General features: G+C 35.6%; 1 long non-coding RNA gene across 1 annotated transcript; it reads right to left on the bottom strand.

Moving 5' to 3' along the window:
* Positions 1–563: 563 nt before the first annotated feature.
* Positions 564–22,015, bottom strand: LOC149919547 (uncharacterized). The gene is made up of 5 exons (XR_016463646.1): positions 21,819–22,015; positions 19,351–19,537; positions 4,678–4,775; positions 3,378–3,457; positions 564–717 (listed from the first exon to the last, which is right to left on the bottom strand). It is a non-coding gene; the product is annotated as an uncharacterized LOC149919547 (long non-coding RNA).
* Between the last annotated feature and the right edge of the window lie 706 nt (positions 22,016–22,721).

The raw sequence follows: 22,721 nt of genomic DNA, 5'->3' as shown, positions 1-22,721 counted from the left end.
TATTAAAATTAATTTTTGCACACTTGCAGTTGCTATATTAGCTGCAATAAATAACAACAATAAGGCTGAAATCTGTCAACATCTTGACAAATATTCAAAGAGCTGTTTAGGTAGGAAATATGCTTATGATATTCATTGCTCCTAAAAGAGAAAATGATTATACAGTAAGTAAACCCTAAGTAAGAGCTAAAGATATTCACCTCATGAAGCCATTGCTCAACTAGCCCCTTGGCACTTGCTGGAATTATTCACAGCACGAGCTCTACTTTTTCATTTTCTGCTGACTCCATGTGGGTAATTTCTTTCTCATGATTAAAAGTGAGCTTGGCAATTCCTTCAAAGCATTTCTTTAGGTGTGGCTGGATGTGGAGTGGATCCTTTGTCTCAGGAAGGGTTCTTGAAAGATCATTGCTGCACTGAGAAAAAGAAAAAAGAAAAAAAAAAAGCCCTGGAAAAAAAAAAAAACAGAAACATTTTTTAAAAAGAATTTTATAGGTACTTATACAAACATTTTTTACACCACCAGCACCAACAGACAGATGCAATGGACTGTTTACCTTGGAAAGAATAGTCTTTTCTTCCCCAAATAATCATTCAAGGCCTTCCTGAATGTCATCCAAAAGCGATTCTGCCTCTTCCAACTTATCCAGCATCTGGGGCTGCGAGATAACCCTCGTGGCATTGGTCTCCTTCACTGACTCCTTCGTTATTAGCCTCCTGGTGGGTGAGATAGAATACAGCGAATGTAATAACCATACTTCACACAACAGGCTTGCTCTCTCTTTTAAATTGAAAATCCCCTTATTACAAAACAAGGGGTGTTCTTTTTCTTCTACCTTTAAGTAGGACTGCCACATTCATTGCTTTTTACAAAAACGCAGCTGCTTTTTAAGCTACAGATAAATAGAATCTGCTAGGCGGTAATTCTACTCAGTCTGAATGCATTATTTTCTAAGTCACTTTGGCAAGGGACTTTTTATTATAGACTGGAATGAACAAATCCTTTTCTCAACTGATTATGAGTATGTTTTGTTCTATACTATTAACCTACAATGCCAGATCAGCTACTTTTTGCTTCAGCTAGTCCAATAAATTAATACATTCTTTCTGGCAAATTAGAGAGCTAATTATTAAGACTTTCTAGACTAATGATGAAAACATAAATAATATAAAGCAATGAGGAATGGTGTATCAATTCACACAGTCCCTTTGATGTGCACAATGCAACCTCCCATTTCAATACCACTGATGTGTGGATGGGAGTTATTTTGACTGGACCTACAGAATTTTCATAAAGCTTTGTCATAGTAATATATAGCCGTATTTGATATTTTATGAGAACTGAGGAAAAAGGCAAATCTGAAACACGGTTTTTCATATACCTGTCCCTGGTGCCCGTTTTGTTTTCCTATTGTTGGACTTTCAACTTATAAAAAAATCAGAAAGAATAGAATAGAAGCCAAAGCTACAAAGACATTAAAACAGACAAAAATTCAGACTTGTATTATTATTCTTTTCACCATAAAACATAATCTACTGTGTTTGATTTGAAAAATAGTTTATAGAGAAGAGTTTGATATTCCCCAGTAATATCACAAAGTAGAATACAGCTTTGAGGTTTTTAGGACTGTCAATGATTCAGAACACTTGGATTTGACAAAGAAAAGGTTTTAACAACATTCCAAGAGCACAATGCATTTTGCTCAACTGTTGTCAGTAGTTTATAATTACTGGTACAAAAACACTCCAACAAATGAGATGCAAACATTTAGGTATTTCCACATAATTGCCTTTATGCAAAATATGTGATTAACTGCATACGAAAAAAAGGGAGAAGACAAAGAAGAAAGAATTTTTTTTTCTGCTTATTAGTTCAAATTCACTTCAGTACTGATGATCTGAAATCCATTAGAATGGTAGAAATATCTGAAGAAAGGACTGAACAACTTGGTCCAGCATTCAGAATTACAAATAAGTAGCAATCCTAGAAACAAGAATATATTTGGTTCACACAGCCAGTATCTTAATATCATACTTTCACTGAGAATAATCCCATCCTTATTTACATATTTTTGTTTGAAAGGCTAGGAGAAGTGGCATTTATTAGACATTCTTCAAAGCAGCTACTGAGGGAAGATATACAAACAAAATCAACAACACTGATATGACTTTGCGATGCTAAAGCTTGCTACATGAGACATTTCTCAGTCCTCTGGCAGTCCTGACAAACTATGGATGCTTTTGAGTTGCTGTTCTCCATTATCTGGAGGCCAAATGCTGGAATTCCGGGAGAAACCTAATCTGTGTATAATGAAGAGCAAATCTATTCTACTGTGTAGTGACCATACGTATCAGTAGAACTTTGAAGATGTGAAAGTAAATTAACATCTAGACAAAAATTGACTCAATTGACTCTACTCTATATATACCATTTTAAAGGAGAGAGATCTCACCAGTTAATTTACTGTTTAAAACAAGGCTATATTTTGTGCGAAGTTGTACATTTTTGTACATTCAAAATACATCCTTCCATATTACCTCGAAAAAAAAGCACTATCTAGGACACTGTGCTACGTCAAAGAACAGTGGACAGGAGGTTTAGCAATGTGGAAGACTGTTTCCCTGTTTCCCTTAAATTAATTTCTGAATGAAAGCTATTCTCAACCACTTAGTGGTTGTTTTCTAGGCAAGTTACTGGCCAACTCGCCTTCAGATTAGTGAATATCCTATCTTTAACGCTCAGTTGTGAACAATTTATTTTGATTAAAAATGAACCTATTTTATTTCAGCTGGAACAGTCAAGGTCGATGAAATTGGTGGCATCTACATCTCATCTTATGTTGAGTACTGACAGACAGCTTTCCTTAGAAGTGATAGTAATGGTGAAAAATGATTAAGAGAGTCAACAAACATAATAGCACTATTAAGGGCCTGTTTACATACAGGGACAATATCTATAAACTCTCAGTTCTGTACTTTATCCAGCTTTACATCAGAAAGCAGAATCAAAGTACCATGAAGATGGTTTCGGGAAAAAGAAAAAATTTACCATATATCTTTAGAAAAAGTCCTTATAGTTATGTTTTGCCTTGAGTCTATATATAAAGTGAGTTGCATATCTCTTCCAAACTATTTCTATTTCTCACATGATTTAAAGAAAGTATTTACAGGTGCTTTTTGATATGCATACACTCTCAATAATCTATAGGCAGTTCAATAGCACATCAAGTATAACTAAACACAGACAATACTCTGAGGAAGTGACAAGTAAAGGCAAATTTTAATGATTCTACTTTGCCTGAAATGAAAGTAGACTTTAGGTCCAAACTATATGGGGACTAAGTAAGATTTTGCACATTTAACAATCAAGATCTTACCATATCTCATTCACACCTTTCCTTGTAGTGCCATGGAGTTACTTCTGAAGCAGAACTTGAAGTCAATACTACGTAACATCCTGCATAAATCATAAAAATAAAACTTCAGACATCCAAAGCTGTAAGTAAGTTACTATATATGCCCCCTGTTATACCATTTTTATACTGAGTTTTAAAGAAAGTGTTGCTTTTTTTCCTGGAAGCAAAAGTATTTGACATCATAGAATCATAGAATCATAGAAAGGCTTGGGTTGGAATGGACCCCAAGGATCATCAAACTCCAACCCCCCTCCCACAGGCAGGGCCACCAACTTCCAGATCTGGTACTGTGCCAGGTTGCCCAGGGCCCCATCCAACAACATGGTCTTGAACATCTCGAGGGATGGAGCACCCACAGCCTTTCTGGGCAGCCTGTTCCAGCACCTCACCACTCTCTCTGTAAAGAACTTCCCCCTGACATCCAATCAAAACCTTCCCTCCTTGAGCTTAAAACCGTTCTCCCTTGTCCTATCACTGTCTATCCTTGTAAAAAGTTGTTTCCTGTCCTTTTTATAATACCCTTTTAAATACTGCAATGAGGTCTGCAGCCTTCTCCAGGCTGAACAAGCCCAGCTCCCTCAGCCTGTCTTTGCAGGTGAGGTGCTCTAATCCTCTTTATGGCTCTTCTCTGGACCCTCTCCAACGGCTCTACATCTTTACTGGGAAACCAGACCTGGACACAGTACTCCAGAAGGGGCCTCAGGAGGGCAGAGCAGAGAGGGACAATCACCTCCCTGTACCTGCTGGCCACCCCTCTGCTGACAGAGCCCAGGATGCCATTGGTCTTTCAAGCTGCAAGAGCACACTGCTGGCTCATGTTCATTTTTTTCATCCACCAGGACACCCAGGTCCTTCTGCACAGGGCCACTTCAAAGTACTCTAATAAATATTTTGCAAAAGATATTCTTCACCTCTTTCCATTTCTGCTTCATGGAGTACAATGAGGAATAAGACATGCACGAACGCCTGTTTTACTTTCTCACTTGACTGATTTGCTAACTTACTGGGAGGCTATGTCTCTATTGTTTCTGAGTTCGTGTCATAAAAACTAAACAGAAATCAATTTAAGACAATGAACTTTAAACTTTTCTCTCTCAATACTCTACAGGGCAAAAGTGGCACAGCTAAGTTGGAAAAGTTTTAGATAATGAAAATCACTGAAGCCTAAACCACACACAATATAGTGAAAGCTGAGATGTGAGATGGAGATGAAATCTAAAAGCTAATTAAATTCAACAAGAGCCTCTCAAAGGCAACATACCAGCTTAGCCTCCCATGCTAATATTTCGTTTTGAAGGGTGCAATAAATGGAGGGCTTTTCATGGCTGCAGATTTCAAAATGTGATCCACCAGCTAAACCTGAGAGGGGAGAAAAAAAATAGATTAGATGCATGGATTACTGTACTGAATAGATGCCAAGGCCAAGATAAAAAGAATAGATAAGTTAGGGCTTCTGAGAAGCTAAATTTGAAGCCAACCAGCAAAACGGATTGAACCTTATTACCTCTAGTCACTGAGAAATTCCCTAGACAGTTGGATGTAATTTGAAAAGGTCAGAAAAAAAATTTCCTTCACAGTATTATTTCTTCATGGTTTAAGGGTGTACGTGTGTGAGATGCCAGCTCTAATCATTTTTATTGACTTGCTGGGGAGAGACAGACAGATGCACAAGGAACCAAGACAGATGTGTAAGACATGTCCTACCTTTGTTTCCAGTTCTAAAACGTATCACAGTATTAGGTACATTTTAATAATTTCAGCTTGTCCTTTGCTTTCACCAAGAGAAGTGCCTTGTTTGTCTAAGTCAGGCACAAAAGGGGGAAAAAATTGTGCATATCATTGAAAACTTGCTACAATTTTTCATACTCGATATGAGAGTTCATTGAATTTTGTGTGAATATGAAATATATAACTGGAATTCAGTAAGTGTAATAGGATTTTCTAAACAATTTTAGGTATTCTCAGTTGATTTTTCTTTTCACTTAAAGGGAAGCAGCTCTCTCTGAACAGATTATAGAATGACCTTCAACATACTGACAGTACAAGCTTTGTTATCAGTGTGGCTGTCCTGTGGAAAAAAAAAAAAAAAAGCCAACACAAAAAAAAAAAAAAAAAAAAAGAAAGAAAAATCAACAAAACAAACCACCTCAATTAAAAGCATTTAATTATTTTACTTAGCATACGCAGAGGCTTGCAATCAATCTGAACATTTGCTAACATTACATTAACAGTCCATTTTTTGTCATGCAATTAAAATCAAAGGAGATTTAACAACACAAAAGCAGAATTATCCATCCAAGCCCCTAGAAAAGTTTAATTAACATTAGATTTCCTTTCACTCAGAAGACATTTGTCTTCCATTCATAACACAAACATCGGTATTCATTGTATTTTGGCACTGAATGCAATGCAGAGACAATTTTAATGGCTATTAAAGTATAGCTCTATGATTTCCTCCACTGCATTATGTTTATGGAACCTGTCTGAAAGATGACTAAAACTGTTTCCACTTGGATAAGAAAGCCATTTCCATATGGTCGTATTCCCTCCCTTTAAGCACCACACATTCAGAGTAACAAGAAATTTCAGCAGAATTGTTGCATATATATATTCACTCCTCCAGAACATTATAGCTGTAAAAGGATCAGGAAGTGTTAGCCACAGGGGGGAAAAAAAGCATGGGGAAATGTTCCACTCACAAAAGCTGATATTTTCAACTGAAGTGAGACTGTTCCCCAGTAGAAAAGATGTATAGTTCATTTAAACATTGAACTATCTTCAACAATTCTGGACGCTTTCAACAAAGAAGACAAGCAAATCTGCCTCTATGGAAAGGATGGTAGGGAAAGGGAATAAAACACTAGATTTACACCCTACAACTCTTTTTAAATTTATTTATTAATCAGGCTCTCACTGTCTCATCTTCAGGATGACACTGAAGCAGAATGATAATTTAATATTTTAAGACAAGAAATGTGTAAATACAGTAAACCATCCAGTTTCTGGGCTATCAAGACAGTGTCTTTGCTTCTCTATTTTTTTTTTTTTCCCAGCAGAAAGACTGATAGAGAAATTAAGTTCTGTTATCCTAATCTTAAAAATTAACTTATGAACCCTATGAGTCTTTTAACCCCCAAATCAAAAATAAAGTAACACACATCTTATGGAACATGAAAATAGGAGATGTTTGAGACAAAAATATTTAATGTTGGAGACTCAGTTTTCCCAATGAATATTCCTCCAACATATTTTGGTGCCACTTACAACACAGTAATAAGACATCTCATTTAATTGTTGCAAAACCCTTACTGCTTTTGTTTCTTTATTGTTCCCATCTCCTGAATAACAGCAGGTGATGTTGTATGATCTTACATATTGTTCCTTCTCTCAAATCAGCCAGTATTCAAAGACCATTTTAAAAACTGGGAGAGTGCCTTCAAGATTTTCATTGTGCACATGACGTCTTTCTTGCCCTGTCTGAGCCAGATTAACATGTGGGAGAAACTGGGATTTTGATAAGACAACCAGCTCTTGAACCTCTATCCAGAGTAAACCAAACTGATTCTATCTAACTCTCATATGTCAGTGGCAATGTCCTCCTCCTTTATATAAGACTGCTTTCCTCCTATACATAACTTTTATTTCTCATGCTGGTAGTAGAATTATGGACAATTCCAACTATTGCTAACTCTCAACTTTTTAACAATAAGGTTACTTTACTAAAATAGATCTGTCAGAAAATTAAGGGACTTTGAGTTACATCTAATCAGAATTTATTTTTAAACCATATTACTGCTGTTCAACCATAAGTTGTTTGGTTGTAGAAATTACACGTGTTTCCATCTTTTCAATATACAGGGTTAGGGTCCAACTGGAATTCCAGTTGGTGTAACAAAAGTACATCACAGCTATGATCTAGTTCCTTTCTGTTTTCTTTCTGTATGTGAGCAGAAGATTGTGATATTTTTAAAAATAAATTTAAAAATAAATTAAAAAAATAAATGTGTTCCAGTCCTGTAACTTAACAATGATATTAGGGAAAATTTATTTTCAGAAAAAGTAAGTGGTGATGAACTGGCACAAGCTGCCCCTGGAGGTGGTGGAGTCACCATCCCTGGAAGTTTTCAAGAAATAAGTATATGTTGCGGTGAGTGACTTCATCTAGAATGGTCACAGGCATGGGTGGATGGTCAAACTAGATGCTCTTTGTGGTCTTTCCAACCTTAATGATTCTATAAATTGTAGCTACTTTCGTCTTGTGAACATTGGATTACTGGAACCCATTGAACATGTGATTTTAACTGTAGCCAACCAAAAAATGAGATTCCAAAGAATAAATTTTATTTGATTTTGGAACGTGTACCCCTACAAGGCTACAAGACAAGTATGTCCTGTCCATCTTCCATAAGCTAATTTGAATACTTCAGCTTTCTTCACTTCTGGTGCAAAGTCTCTTCTCCTCATACATCTAATAGAAAAGTGAAATGCCATTCTTCAGCTGTGACCCACAGCCAGAACCTTCACAGAACCCGAGGGAGGGCTGGATTCTCCTTTCTATTATACACCGTCTTAAGATTGCCCAGGCACTCTTGAATTTTATTTTTATCAGCAAAGATGCCCAAGCTGTGTCCCATTAAAAGAATAAGAAAGAAAAAAAAAGATTGTGTAGGAGCACATTCTAGACACAATCCCAGTTTTAAATGAGCTCTATTGTCACTTCAACCTGCAGCAGGCCACGTTGCTCACCTATTTAGGGCACACAAAAGAACTTGGTAGCTATTTTACTGAGAGAAGGAAAGGCTTGAGAGATTGATATGAGAACAGAATCATTACTAAGATTAACTCCAACAAGCAGAGGTAGCTGATAGCTACTGGCTCTATTACTTACTGGAATTTCAACAGGTGCTCTCCTTTTTGAATGGATTAGCTAACTTCATTTCTTTATTTATTTATCTAACTCAACATACAAAGGTTTTCAAAGACAACACAGAAAATTTTCTAACGTCTTACATCATACTGGGAAGCTAAGTTCATTTTTTGCACCCTTCATAGCGCATCAGTTAAACATTTACTAATAATGCTCTCCATCTCAGAAGCTACTTTGTGATGTAGAGAATTTGAACCCATCTCTTTTTTCCTATTTGGAACAATTACAACACTCTTACAGAAAGACTTCTGTATACTTAGATGTAATGTTTACTTCTTAAATATCTCATTCTTAAAAGGAGTTATTCTCCCTTAAAGAGATAATATTAAAAAAATAGTGGATTTATAATGCACATAAGTCCATCTTGCCAAATTCTCTATTGTGAACATTGATTTTTCTCCCAGCTCTAATATCATTAAAGTTAACTTCCAGCAAATTAGGCTTGAGAACAATGAAATGCAAATAAAATATGTACCACAATAGAAACATAAGTTTTTATGCATGTTTAATGAAAAGAAACAAAAAATATTTTATTTAAAGAACTAATGAAAGGATCTCTAAAGTAAATATATGTACAAGAATTTATAACAGATTTTTTTGCTCAGTATTTCAGCAAGAATACATTAGTTGATCATGTGGAGAGCAATCATGTCATCAACAGCTGTTAATATGTGAGCTCCTCTGTCTTTATGAGATGAAAAGTGAATATATCTTTCCAACCAGAAATCATTTTAAAACCTTAAAACAGTCCTTAATGATTTGGGAATTACACTTTAATCATTAAGCCTTCCAACTACTTAAGCAATGTTTAAATCAATGGCCAGAAAGAATTTTTCTTCAGTATGTGGTTGAATATCATCCAAGTTATATACACCACAACTAATAATTTAATTATATATATAGTTATTAGAATTTATTTTGGAATCAAAAACATATGGCTACTCTACAGAAGTATGAAGGAGATACAGCCAAATTCCTCATACTATCTGAAATCTAATCAAGGAATGTAAAGTTTACATAATGAAACACAGAAGAAAAAAAATTGACAAAACCAACATACTTTTTTTTTACTTTCCCTAAATTCCCGTTTTCATCAAGGGAAACCAAAATTCCATTTTTTTACATATGGATATAAAGCCATGCATGTCTGTAAATATATAGAATTTATATTATAAGTAAGGCCTAGAACCACCGATTATTACTAAGGAGTTACTATACTTGGTTCTATACAATGAAGTGTGGATATGCCTATTGCCCTGAAAAGCCTTTCAATAAGCCTCTGGTGTTTTGATTGTTTTTTAGCTACTCATGACAGTCTTATGACATTATTGTTTGTTTGCATACACCTGTTAAAGACAAGCAAGAGCAATGCTTAAAATGGTACTTCAGCTATTTAAATAGCTTCACATCACTCTTTCATAACATCCTATTTAGATGAATGGAATATTATTTCTAAGCATTTTCATTGCAGTAGTGCCTGGAGCCCCCCAGATGGGAGTATCACATGGCAGTGCTAACTAGAAGCTACCAAGTTACTCAGCTTGTTATCTCAGGTGTCTTACAGACAATTCAGATGAAGCAAAAGTTGGAAATGAAAGAGCAATGATTTGCCCTGAGAATTCCTATTATCTCTCATCCAGACACACTTTTTTTTTTCTAAGAGGTGGAAGTGAGCTTACAAAGAAATATTTTGTACAAGTAAGCAATTGAAGTTTGCATTATAATGAAGAAATAGAAAAAGAACTAAGATTGTGCCTAAAATTTTGGAACACACTCATGTGTTATGTAGGTCTAAAGCATGAAGTATAACCACAGCAAAAACATTTTATGATAACTATAACTGAAAGAAAAGCCAGGTAACTAAAATATTAACATTTTATTTTCCATATCTTAGATCTCAAGCACCTGAAAATAAATAGTCTATTCCATTAGTAATCTGGATAAGCCTTCTTTCCAAAAGTACCATTTCATTATCATATCCAGAGAGAAAATTAATATTAAAATAGTAATTGATTTAAAGATGACCTGATACTACTCTTGATACTAATAAGCATAGTTTAAAAACACATCTAACAGAGAAAAAGAACTTTTACAAGGACTTGCAAAATCACATACATTATGTCCTTTTTCTGTTGGATGATGCTTCCAAATTTTGGTCTTCCATGATGGAATTGGCAAAAAAAAAAAAAAAAATTAAAATGATGAGAGTTTTTATGAAATTCCTATGTACAGACATTTTGATGGGCAATGCTTTTGTGCACGCATATGAATATACAAAATACAGATGGAAGCACACTTTTACTGTGGAAAACACAACTTTTCTGACATCTCTTTTTACTAGTTTAAATGCACTTTAGCACATTTTTATCTAGTCATGTAGTTTTCAATTTGAGTTTGAAGGCTTGGAAAAGACACTATCCAAAAATTATGCATTTTTTAGTAGACAGTCATACAAATTGGATGTCCTACTTGATCACAACACATAAGTGTCACACAGATTCATTCATATCCAGCATGCAGATGTCAGTCAGCACAGGTATACTCACTTTGGAAAGCATCCCAATGAAATGCAAACATGCACACTGCTTATTTTACTTCTTATCTGACAACTGAAATAGTTCATCAATAGGTACTATTACAGTCTTTTACGTGTTATCTGAGGCTTTATTCATTTCAGCACAATTTTGTCTGAAACAGTCACAAGTACATATATTTCATATGTTCATATGCATATTGACACATCTTTGTTAAAAGATGGTTGCAGTTGCACTGATTCAATGATCAGTGCCCTAAGTGGATGGAGGAAACACCATAACAAAGGCTTGAGATAGTGTAAAAATAGTAGAGAACATGCAAGAACAAAAGAAGGACAAGAAGACAAAAACTTTCAACTTAATCAGACTGACAGAGGGGTTAATAAAATTCAATAAGAAACACCTTTATTTACATAGTTTTTTTCTGATCTGAGTGTTCCTCATACAGACATAGGCAACCCCATGAAAGGTGGAGTAGCTGTAATCTGTTGGAGAGCGTAGTACTGACTACTTCCTACAGTTTTACATAGTTGAAAACCATTTTAGACTAGAAGTGCCCTGTATTGTACTTTACAAACAGAAGTGTAACAAGAATGACGCATCTGGATTAAAGAACTGAGAAAATTTATAAGTAGATGTGGTCAAGACCAGTGACAACAGAAATAATAAATTTTTAGTAATCGGTCTGTCTTTGATTGAAGTCCGCAGATAACACATGATTATTGTGCTTTCCTTTTTCTTTCATACACACGATTGTGATGATTTGTTATTTAGATATGAACTAAATTAATAGATGAGAAGCAGTATACTGAAGGTGAATCTGGGTGGAAAAGAGATGGCTGTATAGCAGAGAAAAGCATTTGGAAAAGTTTACAGGACTAGTTCATTAAGCAGTAGATTGCAAGTCTTTTTGAAATCTATGCTGACATAAGACTTTTAAGAAACATTATTCATCACTGAGCATAGTACTTCTAGATGTCTACAGTGGCCTACTAGATTAATACTTTGTATTAATCTATCAAAGAAAAAGAATCAATAAGGAGAAAGGCACGAAGAGAGGTATGAAGTTCAGGATAAGGTAAGATATAATCATTGTATGAAAACAGAAATCAGAGTGAAAGTGAAAATAGCAACTAGACTATAAGAGAAAAGAAACCTGGAGGAGGGGAACTGAAGGCATCTGGAAGAGACAAATGGACTTCAACTCTGACAGATTCCTGAAGGAGGAATTTTCTAAAACATAGACCCTAGAGAGTAATGGATACTTGGAGACAGAACACGAATATAAAGAAAAAAAAGATTTATAAATGCTTCTCCTATTTTTTTTTAGTGTTAATTGTATAATATTGTGCAATTAGCTTCTACGATAGGAAGCATTAATGTGATTTCAGTTGGATAGATTTACTGGTGAATAAATATATTCACTTAGTTTAGCAACAAAAAATTGTGCAGTTGACCTAGATTAAGACTGATTTTATAAAAAGATTCATGCAAGAAACTGAACTTTACTGTCCTGTGAGTGAACAGCAAGCTGTTTCTCTAAACTTACAGTTTCAGAACCAAAGAAAATCAGATCTGGAAAATACAACATATTACATTAGCTAATCTACGAATATGCCAAATATTACTTATTAAGGCAAAAATAAGATTCTTTTGACTTGCACCCTCTAAAGAGATTTTCGAATACAGAGATAGCATCCCACTTGTTTTGAGAATCACCTTGACAAACCATAGGTAGCTAACAGACCCAGTATTGACATGTGAAGATGAGAAACATGGCACTGAGCTGGCAACAGCAGAAATCTTAAATCCTGCAGAAATATCAAAACAGATCAGTTGAATATGTGTGGCCACCCAATGTGTTCACAGAGCAGTATCCAACAAAATACAGCACTTCAGCCTTCTTTCCAGGTCAACCCTGTATTACAAGAATTACAATAACATAGACTGCATGTGGGGAAAGAAAAGACCATAAGAATTTAAGAAAAAGATGAAGAGAGATTTTCTGGTTTAGCCACTGATTGATCTTTCTACTGTAGAAGAGTAAAATGGAATTTGATATAAACTGTTGCGTAGGGAGCAAGGCAATTAGTAAAAATTGGTACATTTAAGAAGTGGAGCTGGAAACCATTTCTATTCTGCAGTGGGCTTCCCTCTACTCACACACAGCTTTAATGTCACTAAACAATGTGGGGATGTAAACTCTGTGAAGGTTTAGTTAGAATCTCCTTTTCTTCTCAACCCTCCTTGATTCAAGTCTGCAATTTGTATTAGGCATGTTTGATAGGTATATTTCATCAGAACTTGAGGATAGTTTTATTATGGTTTTGACTGGGATAGAGTTCACTTGTTTCATGGTAACTAATACCACACTGTGCTTCAGTTTTGTCATGAAAACCATGTTGAGACACACAGCTGTATTGTTGTCACTCAGAAGCACTTCCAGAGCTTCCTAAAACCAGCATGGATTTCTGTCTCTGCCTCTCCTATGCTCTAGAATATGATTATTCTCTTTCTCATTTATTCTTACAGCTACACCTTGCACAAGAAAGTCAAGCCCTACTGAAGGCTGAGGATTACACATCATGAAATGGTGTAGTATAACATTTTCTGACTCAAGAATTCTGTTAAATATGATTTATTTGGGACAAAAGCTCTTTAGTAGGTCAGATGTCTGGACTGAAGAGACAGTCAGTTAATTATACTGAATCACTTTCATTTTGCAACAATAATGGGAATGAAGAAATTCTTTTACCAAAGTGGTCCAAAACTGATGTGTAGTACTGCTGTTCTCTCCAGCCAGAGTTAATTGCCAGCTGAACAATGCAGATATCTGTGGCTGGTTTATTTAGGAGTATGTTCCACCAGAAAAGCCTACACAAGTGAAGTACAAGAAGATATGACTAAAATACTCAGGTATAAAGTTTAGGAGCTCAGGAAAGTGTTGAAAATACAATCTGTTCTACATGTCAGCCTACTAAAAAACAGAATTGTTGAATCTTTTGAAAAAGGAAGTAATGTGTCCTTGAAACTAAGTAACCAGGCTGAATTCTATTCACTATGTTATCTAAATTCTGGAATAATAGATCCAAAAGAGCTCTCCCATTGCAAAATACGCACAACACAAGAATAGATTATGACCAATTCAGGTCAAAAGATCAAACATTTTTTATAACATTTAAATGCTACCTAATATTTATGCAAGAACTGAACAAAGATGAAAATTAGAACATTACAACTGTAACCATTATTTTGGTACAAATAGTTAGGCACAGTATTTCTAATCCTTGCTTTGCATTCTGACAAGACATGTGGGAAAAGCTCTTGATGGAATTACTGAGTTTCACACAGGAGTTGACCCCTGAATGTTTAAGCTCTAGAGCAAAAGTAAGACTAAACAGACCAAAGAATAGGCATATGCAGTACAGCTGCTGATCTTTATTAAGAACATCTAAGCCAATGTATATACTTTAAATATTCTTTTCTACTACTCTCAAATATCTTTACAGTTTTTCATCCAACAGAACTATTAAGAGTGATTAAGTACTCTATCTGAATACCTGATCTCAATAAAATTGAGAAAACCATTTTGTCATTGTATTTTGCAGCACAGTTCAATGTAATTAAAAGCCTGTCTGCACCATTTAGAAATACAAATCCAATCCTCTTTTATAATAAGTAGATGCATTTTTGTTATGGTTGCAGAAAGAAAAATATGTATTGCTGTGAAAGATCTCTCTACTGTGATATGTTTAACCTTTCTGTTATTTGGTTTTATTGCACCTACTATCTAGCTTTATTAAATTTGCAAAATAGTTTGTTTATCTTCATTCTTGGAAAGTAGGTGGCTATAATTTACAAATATGTCAGTGAAAAATAGACCAGTGAGCTGTTCTTGGCTGGCGTGTTGTCAGTGCACACAATGAGCTCCTCCCTTCCCTTTTACACTTCTTTCTCTTTCTCTGTCTCTCTCTCACACACACAAATGTCTCCAGTAGAGTAAAATATTCACATTAATACTGGAAATGATGAAGAAGAATCCCGGCCGACATCCCATCTGTTCCCATGAATTAAATTTAGAAATCATATGTAATATAGACATTTCTGTCTGAACATCAGAAAGCCCTGACACATTCAGGCTTTCATTAAAAAGCTCTGAGATGTGACTTGAATAACAATCTGTCTTAGCTAATTAGTATTTTCAGTTTAGCATATTCACTTTCAGACGTATTGCTGTTTGCACATGGTAATTTAGGTAAACAGAGCCCATCCACAGCTGCATCAATTAACACTGCTAATCAAAACTAAATTCAGGTAATTAGGCACATTTATGCAAAAAGTGTGTAATTTGTGGGGAAAGCTAGATTCTTCAGTAATATTTCAATAAGTAGGAGTCTCTTTTTGCAAATAAGAAAAGGAAATAATGGTAAATCATTTCTAACATATACATGATGCATACTCAGTGACAAATATCTAAATTAAATCTCACTAATTGGTCTGTATTTGCAGAAATTGGACTATATCTTTTCATATAAATGTTTGCCTCAACATTTCTACATGCAAAAGTGGATTCAATTCTGACTAAAAGTTTAGTGATTATTCAGACAGGACTTCAAAAGTTAATGTCTTCTCAAGCAATTTTTGAACTGTTGAACATGATGGTCCAAGTTGTTCTCATTTTCACTCAGGCAATTTTTAATGAAAACTCCCTCATTTCATTTTCAATTTAATTTCTTCGAAGAAGATATCTTTTAGTCTACTTGAAAGTAAGGCTTCTAGAAATTTATCTTGCTACTCACTATAAAAATGTAAAATAGTAAATACTTCTAAAACATTGCACTTTGACCTACCAAGTTTTATCGCAACTAGCGAACAAGCAAAAATACTAAAGCCATATAAGAATCTGTATATTTATAACAGATTTTTCATCAGTACATAAATTGAATGAAGGATCAGACAATGTTCTCCGAAAGTTTTCATATGGAGATATTTGTGTTATTCAGATTCAGTTCTCTTTATGCACACATCCATAAAGCTAAACAAGTCTGATGGGCAAAAATTCCATCATCAACCAGTAGCTAATTTTCCATAAATTGTAAGACTGGCTAAAAGATCACTTAGGCAATTACTGATTTTTTAAAAGAAGCTTAAAAGAACTTACCATTTTTGTTACTTATAGCCAACTATTATTTCCATAACAAATAAATAAGACAAAATTTACTTCCAAACTCATATTATACATTTATTCAGACTAGTCAGCTTGCATCTTCTGTCCTCATTCTAGGGTCACTTTTGGTGTGTACTCTGTGGTCACATTACAGTGCATGTATCACTATTTAGAAAGTTTCTTCTAAGTAGAAAAGCGTAATTTGTACTATCATTAAAGATATATGGGAAATGCTTAACATATTCTGTAGTTAAAGGTTACCACGCCTCCAATTTTCATTTAGCTATTGGCAGAGCAGAATATTGAGAGAATATTGATAGAGTTCAGAAGAAAAACAAAGCTTACAGAAAAAATATTGAACATTTTTTGAAGTGTTTTCCATTCAAAAATCACAATGACTACTGCTAATGTAGTTAAACGTTAGAATGTTGAAAAAGATGGTTTCTAATAGAAAGCACTAAGTCAACCTAGAAGTATGTGTAATTCTGTATGCAGTTGTGGCTGGGGAAATGGGACATGATGTAATTTCTCTGTTGCAAGAGAAAATCAGCTGTGTGTCATACTACAGGCTAAGCAGCTGTTTGGTCTCTCATATGCTCTACTTAAATTGACATATAGTGAATATTAATCTTACGTGAATTGTTTCTAGAAGAACTTCCTCTACTTGATACCTGTTTTTGTGAAAGAGCAAAACAGGTGTCTTGACTAACTATATATTCTACATGTTATACTCTGTAGGAAGTGAGTACAGTAACAACATCCTAGCCTCCCTCCATCATTCTGTTCACTTTTTCGCCTAACGTAATCAGATTTAGTAAATATTCCAACTAAATTTCCAGAAATATTTTACTACATTCTCCTGTCTATTCTACCTATATCTGTCAGTTAATACAAAAACACATTTAGGAGCCTCTTTTCACCGAAGACATGTATTGCATAAACCATTACTTCATGAATTGTCCTGATGCACCACCATTTGAACATGTTCTAGAGTCCTAGAGTATCATACTTTCTTGCATTTTTTTTTTTTTATTTTATGTGGAGTCATAATAAATGTGTGGCAAGATGAAATGACAATAAAATATAGCAGAGTACATATGGAGCATGAAAGTCATACAAAAGTTGGCTAGTAAAATAGGAATTTCTCACACAAGCAGCCCCACTCTTTTTCCTCTCCTGCACTGCTCTACTCTAAAATACACAGAGATGGAGAGATGCAACAAAAATTTAAAAACACATTTTAAAATTTAAAAAAACACTGGGTGATGTATATATACTTCTAGTTAACTAAAATAGGATGGGTAATTATGAATAAAAAGATCCTATGAAATACTGGTTTTCTAAATTTTTATTAAAAAGTATGTTCCAAGCACTCTTAGCACTATAACAAATATATACATATTTAAAGTTCATATTTATTTTTTATATAGAGAATGCATCTTGTTCTTCATAACAAAAGCTATAGTAATACTTCATTTCTCCAGTATTTATAGAGTTAATCTAGACAATGCAAAAACTGTAGTTTGAAGAAAGCAGAAGCAAGAGCCCAAAGCCAACAATTAGTACTCTACACCTTACTACAGGAAAAAAGCTCAGTAATTTACAAATGTTGAAGGGAGTGCTATCTCCATAATTAAAAATCAGGCAGAGATCCTTTTGGCAAATGGATCTCTTTGTTAAACATCCCACTAATCCAAGCCTGGAGGTATAATTCAGTACCCTGGAGAACCCCCTCTATGCTTTTGCCAGCTGTTCCATTTAGGTCACTCCACCACAAGTTTAGCTTTTATCTACTCCTCACTTTCCTCACTGGGTCCCAGAAGCAGCAGCTCATCTCTCTGAAGGCTGTTTAAAGTGTAAATGAAAAGCCTAGACAGAAGTGAGCCACAACTGCAGGGTCCTTAATTACTTAACTACAATTCCTTGGACTTCCCTACCTTGACAGATGCAATATGAACTCTTTCTTGATGAAAAATGAGAATATAGAATCCAAATGGCACATTCATTGTCTTTTTAATGTTTTGTGGCTATATAAAATTGGGAATTTTACTAGGCAGAAAGTCCACTCAAAGCCAAACAGCTGCCCTTCTGCAACTCCCAAAGTTGATATTATTGGCATGCAAGAAGAAAGCTTCAAAGAGCCATTTTATCACACGGCAGACTTGGGATGGAGCACCACGTAGTTTGATGCAGAACACTTTGTGCCAAGGACCATGAGCACTCCTGAGTTGAGATCTGTCCCACTTGCCCCCTTCCTTGGGCTAGTGGACAAAGGAAGGAGGCAGTGATGCTACAAGCACTTCTATGCAAGCTCAGCCTCAAGTAACTAACCTGCTTTGAATTTTCTGCTATTTTGACATGAATCTTTAACCATCATTGCTCACCAAAAGCCACAGAAACATATAAATTTAAAATGAATCCAACTATAGTATTTCTAAGCTAGTGTAAATTTAAGCTCTCGAAGTCACTGCAATCCTCAAGAACTGCTTTTAAGTATGCCATTTTATAATAACACACCGACCTCTTATTCTGGGAAATGCAAAACTGTTTCACTACAAAAGAATCCAATCCTAGCATTTTTATTTTTTTATTATTATTATTTTTTTTAAGCAAGATACAAGCAAGAGAGGTCGTCTTGAGAAACTTAAAGATATTCAACTTTTTATGAAAGATCCATAAAAAAAATTAGAGTGAACCTATCACTCAGGTCTATAAGATTTATTATTAGCTAATATAGTATGCACACAGTTACCAACTGCACTGTGAAGTCATGCAATCTATTACAAATTAATTCAAAGATTGCTAGGTTCTCCAAGTCTGCTCAGAAACAGAGACACAGTGACTCTAAAGACCATTTGGATGACTTGATACTGGCATGTAATCTCCCACAGGCTTTAGGCAACTACTAAGCCCATGGTCTGATCCTACTCATGCTGGTTCAGACCTAAGTACACGTGCACACGTGGTCTGAAGGACTGGGATCAGTATGTTTAAATGGTGCAACCATTCCTGCACCTGCACTTGAGGAAGTGCTCTCAAGGAAGTGCTGTCAGTCAAAATATACATTTCTGCATGCTTATAGAGCCAACATTTATAGGCCAGGGAGAAGAAAAAAAAGGTAATACATGCCTCTTTACATCTAATTCCATAATGGCTCCCACAGGTAAGCAGCCCAACACCCTCAAGCTGGCTTGCAGGCTCAGCAGAACCCCTCCCCTGTATTATGCTCCTGCTCACACACATTCCAGCCAGCTTGAGGTCAAAACCAGGAGATAAAGCATCTCAATTGTGCTTTCTACCACTTACCTTACTGACGTGCCTCCATGTGCTTCTGCTGACATCCCTGCACAAAGGTTTGTCTCAGGCAGCTGCTCCCAGGTTCGGCATCCCCGTGTCGCACTGCTGCTCCAGCGGCGATGAGCAGAGCAGAGGCAGGATGCCACTGGGCAACTCCAGCAGAGCACAGTCACGCACCTTCTGCAAGCACAGCTCACTGAATGCAAAAGGAAAATTAAAACATTTTTTTCCCTTACACTTGAATGACACGGCGCACTGTTCTGTGTTTGCATTTAAATTGGACAGAATAATTTAGCACCGGCTTTTAATTTCAGGAGGGTTAATCACCTCAGCAAAGGTCAATCAAACTTTAATCTCCAATAAAATTGCAGCAGCTTCAGTCACCTGCAGGACATTTATTATATTCTTATTTCCATGCAAAAGAATGCATCGCTAATCTTCTAACTCTTTATATTAGCACATCTGCCATTAACATTTTACTAAAATTATTAATTCTTCTGAAACTATTACAAGAGCTCATTTCTACACATCTCAGAAGATAATCCTGTTAAAATCCAGCCACATCTATCTGACATTGCTTTAGTTGTCTGCTGTAATCCTCACAACCGTTTGATACTCCAACTGAGTTCCAACAATGCACAGTCTCAATTACATCAAATATTACAGGGTTTAGTTTAGAATAACAATATACTGTTTTAGTAACTTAATCTTCCCTATTGTCTGCAATTACAATACTAATCTATTCTGCCACTGTTCTCAGCATTTTCCATTCAAAACAAAATATTGATTTTTAATTTTGCTTAGCACCTCTTGAAAAGCAGCAGATTCAGTAGACTAAGTTAAAACCTGGAATATATTACTGATTGAAGCAATAATTACGATTATAGAAATATTTTTATGGCCTGGAAAAAAAGTATTTCTTCCTCAAAACAGAACTGTCTTTTAAGGCACAGACTACTGACAAATAGAGAAATAATAATAATTTTTAAAAAGGCTTCAGTTGGCACTTCCAATTTGGTCTAGTACTTGAAAATAATTTATCTGAAATTAAAGTGACCGAGAATTGCAAATTCTTTTTCAAAAGCACAAGCCAGGATTAGTTTGAAATTGCTATGGCACTTGCATCAGTTCAAAGCTACATAGTTATTTAACTCAAAACAGTGAATTGTATAATAGAAAAGAACACATCTCTCAAATACGCTGTTTTTAAATAAACACCAACTATGTTAGCTATACAGCAAAGCATTCCTTTGAACATCGACTGTAACAATTTCATCTGAATGCTCAAAACTATTTTACCTGTAAAGATACAAAAAAGAGCAACAGAAAACTCAGGGAGAGCTCATTACAGAACTGAAACACAATGCAAAGAATTCATTTCCCAAATTTTAGAATCTATCACCAAATAGACATCATTATTAGAGCAAAATAATAACCGATAATACTAAAACAAATGGTTCTTGCTTACTCTCTCACCATGGTCACATTAACTCCTGTGAGAGAGAGAAGGAATTGTCAAATGCTATCTCATTTCTATTTAAAATGGATTTTTAGCCACAATAACATTTTGACATACCGTAATGTAAATAAACTGTTCTTTCCCATCCCAATATTTCCTTCTGTGTCTCTCTGTCTTTCTCTGTCTCCGTCTCTCTCCTCTTTTTGTTTTAATATATGGCACACAGACAGACACACGCCCCCGTCACTGTCAATATGCACACTCATTAGCAATATGTCAGGCTGGCATTTTCAACACATACTCCAGAGCATAACTGAACTACCACGCAGAGCGCGTACACACACACACACACACACACACACACGTAAAATACAACCACAGAGAAGATGAGCTCACTGGAGTCATTTTTAACTTGGAAAACTACAGAAACATGCAAAAGGAATAAGCAATGTTTTATAAAAGTGCTATGAAGAGGCTTTCCAGCTGATGGAACTGACGCTGCTCGCATTTCAAATGCACACACAATTATGTATATATAAAGGCAAATGTTTTAACAGGATATCCTAAGACTGAATTAAAAATGCAAGCGTACAGGGTTTTCCTTCTTTTCTTCTGCCTTTCAAATTGCATTCTAACTTGAAGAATTGAGTGAAAAGAAGCACAACGAAACAAAACTGAATTAAACTACAAGTTCCTACAATATAAGCTGTCAACAGCATTTGTAATTCCTACGACTGAGAAAATTAACTATGAAAAATATCGCATCTGTATTTTTTTGAAAACCATCTGACAAGACAGTGAAGAACACCTAGAAAAGGTGAGTAGTTCCGAACTACAGTTTTGGCTATCTACCTTTCGATGCACTGATAAAACATTCGAAATTGCCATTGCCACTGCTTTAAAATACAACAGAATAGCTTCGTATGTCACTCTGAAATGAAAGATATCATCAAAGACTCATTCACTACATTTTTCAAGTGCACAGACACAGGAGAAAGGTATGGGGAAAGGAACATACCTGTAGTTATCCCCGCGAACGACTTCTCTGCACATCTACATAGTCCTGCGGTTCCAGTAGTACAAAAGTCGACACTGCAGTGCTTGTGATCTCTGTGACAATGGTATCATACTGCCAGCAATTTTTTCGATTAAACTTCTCAGACATGGTAGCAACTTTGTTAATTATGATATTAGCCAGCTGGCGGGTACAATCAATCATCCACTGTAAGAAAGCCAGACAAAGAGACATCTAATCATTGCAACCAGAGCAGATAAATTTTGTTCCTTTCTTATACGTGTCAGAGATTCTATCCCTCCTGACCCTCTACACAGCCATCGACTGTCAAATTTAGATTCAGCAAGCTCCCAGCATTTCTTTATCCCTGCCTTAGATCTGAAACTCCTGGTTATCAGGAAGACAAGCGTCACCAGCTGTCTCAGAGCAGGAAGGCAATCAGGTGAATAGTACTTATTATCTCTCATTGCCTTCTGAGGAACGACAAGATTGATTTTGGACCAGCAACACATCCAGATCCCAGGCACAGCTACTACGGCTTCCAGTCCAGAATATGGAACATACATAAAGCTAACCCCAGTCTTTATTTAATACCACATACTAAAAGTTTGAGGGTTGGTCATTGTTCGGTTTTTATGAGGTTTGGGGTTTTTTTTTATCCCTATTCTTAAAGTACTTTTTTTTTTTCTGCACAGCTTCTGTGGATATTCCCTTATTCCAGTCCTCCTTCCCCTCCACCTCAAAAAATCCAGGCAAGCCTACTGCACCGATACTCCAGAGACTGAGTTTCACAGTTGGGTAGTCTTAATTGGGCCCACAGAAGCAGTTAGCTACCATTAAAGGCTTCTCGGTGTACATCTTCCTCTCAACAAGTCTGATAGTCTATAAATCCCAACAAGCAAAGCC

This window comes from Phasianus colchicus, chromosome 1 (genome assembly GCF_987193195.1).
Source record: "Phasianus colchicus chromosome 1, bPhaCol1.hap1.1, whole genome shotgun sequence".
Taxonomy (NCBI): Eukaryota; Metazoa; Chordata; class Aves; order Galliformes; family Phasianidae; genus Phasianus; species Phasianus colchicus.
Note: the sequence above shows the minus strand (reverse complement) of the source record. Positions and strands in the feature narration are given on the sequence as shown.